This window comes from Arachis stenosperma, chromosome 1, assembly GCF_014773155.1.
Source record: "Arachis stenosperma cultivar V10309 chromosome 1, arast.V10309.gnm1.PFL2, whole genome shotgun sequence".
NCBI lineage: Eukaryota > Viridiplantae > Streptophyta > Magnoliopsida > Fabales > Fabaceae > Arachis > Arachis stenosperma.
In genome coordinates this window covers 27,614,584-27,617,117 of record NC_080377.1, presented here as the reverse complement: position 1 = coordinate 27,617,117, position 2,534 = coordinate 27,614,584, and the positions used below count along the sequence as shown (strand labels likewise).

Below are 2,534 nucleotides of genomic sequence, written 5' to 3'. Positions count from 1 at the left end.
ATTATTTTCAAATCATATCTTCTCAACCACATCTTTTTCAAAACAGTTTTCAATCAAATCTTTTTAATTTCTAATTTCAAAATCTTTTTCAAAAATCACTTGATTTCTTTTCCACTTTGAGTTTTCGAAAATCATCAATCAATTTTTCAAATGTTTCAAAACCTTTTTAATAAATTTTCGAAAACCCTCTTCCCTTCTTCTCACATCCTTCTATTTATGGAGTATCACTTCTTCTTAATACACAATTCGAACTCCATCTAATTAAAGTTCGAATTCTTCTCCTTCTTCTTTCTTCTATTTTTCTTTCCTCTGACACCTCAAGGAATCTCTATACTGTGACATAGAGGATTCTACATTTTCTTGTTCTCTTCTCTTTCATATGAGCAGGAGCAGAGACAAAGGCATTCTTGTTGAAGCTGACCCTGAACCTGAAAGGACCTTGAAGCGAAAGCTAAGAGAAGCTAAGGCAAAACTCTCTATTGAGGACCTGACCGAATTCTTCAAAGAAGAAGACATGGCAGCCGAAAACAATAACAATGCCAACAATGCAAGGAAGGTGCTGGGTGACTTTACTGCACCTACTCCCGACTTCTATGGGAGAAGCATCTCTATCCCTGCCATTGGAGCAAACAACTTTGAGCTTAAGCCTCAATTAGTTTCTCTAATGCAACAGAATTGCAAGTTCCATGGAAACCCATTGGAAGATCCTCATCAGTTTTTAGCTGAATTCTTGCAAATCTGTGACACAGTCAAGACTAATGGGGTTGACCCTGAGGTCTATAGACTGATGCTATTCCCTTTTGCTGTAAGAGACAGAGCTAGAATATGGTTGGACTCTCAACCTAAAGAAAGCCTGGACTCTTGGGAAAAGCTAGTCAATGCCTTCTTGGCAAAGTTCTTTCCACCTCAAAAATTGAGTAAGCTTAGAGTGGAAGTCCAAACCTTCAGACAGAAGGATGGAGAATCCCTCTATGAAGCTTGGGAAAGATACAAACAATTAATCAGAAAATGTCCCTCAGACATGCTTTCTGAATGGAGCATCATAGGTATTTTCTATGATGGTCTCTCTGAACTATCCAAGATGTCTTTGGATAGCTCTGCTGGAGGATCTCTTCATCTGAAGAAGACGCCTACAGAGGCTCAAGAGCTAATTGAAATGGTTGCAAATAACCAATTCATGTACACTTCTGAAAGGAATTCTTTGAACAATGGGACAAGTCAGAAGAAAGGAGTTCTTGAGATTGACACTCTGAACTCCATTTTGGCTCAGAACAAGATATTGACTCAACAAGTCAATTTGATTTCTCAAAGTCTGTCTGGAATGCAAAATGCACCAAGCAGTACTAAGGAAGCTTCATCTGAGGAAGAAGCTTATGATCCTGAGAACCCTTCAATGGAAGAGGTGAATTACCTAGGAGAACCCTATGGAAATACCTATAATTCTTCATGGAGAAATCACCCCAATTTCTCATGGAAGAATCAAGAGAAACCTCAACAAGGTTTCAACAACAATAATGGTGGAAGAAACAGGTTTAGCAATGGCAAGCCTTTTCCATCATCTTCTCAGCAACAGACAGAGAATTCTAAGCAGAACCCCTCTGACTTAGCAACCATGGTCTCTGATCTAATCAAAACCACTCAAAGTTTCATGACTGAAACAAGGTCCTCCATTAGAAATTTGGAGGCACAAGTGGGACAGCTGAGCAAGAAAGTTACTGAACTCCCTCCAAGTACTCTTCCAAGCAACACAGAAGAAAATCCAAAAGGAGAGTGCAAAGCCATAACCATGGCCGAATTTGGAGAGGAAAGAGAGGAAGTGGACACCACTGAGGAAGACCTCAATGGGCGTGCACTAGCCTCCTCTGAGTTCCCTAATGAGGAACCATGGGAATCTGAGGCTCAAAATGAGACCATAGAGATTCCATTGGATTTACTTCTGCCTTTCATGAGCTCTGATGAGTATTCTTCCTCTGAAGAGGATGAGTATGTCACTGAAGAGCAAGTTGCTAAATACCTTGGAGCAATCATGAAGCTAAATGACAAGTTATTTGGAAATGAGACTTGGGAGAATGAACCCCCCTTGCTCACCAAAGAACTGGATGACTTGTCTAGGCAGAAATTACCTCAAAAGAGACAAGATCCTGGGAAGTTTTCCATACCTTGTACCATAGGCACCATGACCTTCAAGAAGGCCCTGTGTGACTTAGGGTCAAGTGTAAACCTCACTCTCTCTGTAATGGAGAAGCAAGGGATCTTTGAGGTGCAAGCTGCAAGAATCTCATTAGAGATGGCAGACAACTCAAGAAAACAAGCTCATGGACTTGTAGAGGATGTTTTGGTGAAGATTGAAGACCATTACATCCCTACTGATTTCATAGTCCTAGAGACTGGGAAGTGCATGGATGAAACCATCATCCTTGGCAGACCCTTCCTAGCCACAGCAAAGGCTGTGATTGATGTTGATGGAGGTGAACTGATCATTCAAGTGAATGAAGAATCCTTTGTGTTTAAAGCTCAAGGATATCCCTCTGTCA

The 2,534-nt window shown here is 40.7% G+C and overlaps 1 non-coding gene across 1 annotated transcript; it reads right to left on the bottom strand.

The window, feature by feature from the left end:
* Window positions 1-919: 919 nt before the first annotated feature.
* On the bottom strand, window positions 920-1,027 carry LOC130948967 (small nucleolar RNA R71). Its single transcript, XR_009073304.1, has one exon. It is a non-coding gene; the product is annotated as a small nucleolar RNA R71 (small nucleolar RNA).
* Between the last annotated feature and the right edge of the window lie 1,507 nt (window positions 1,028-2,534).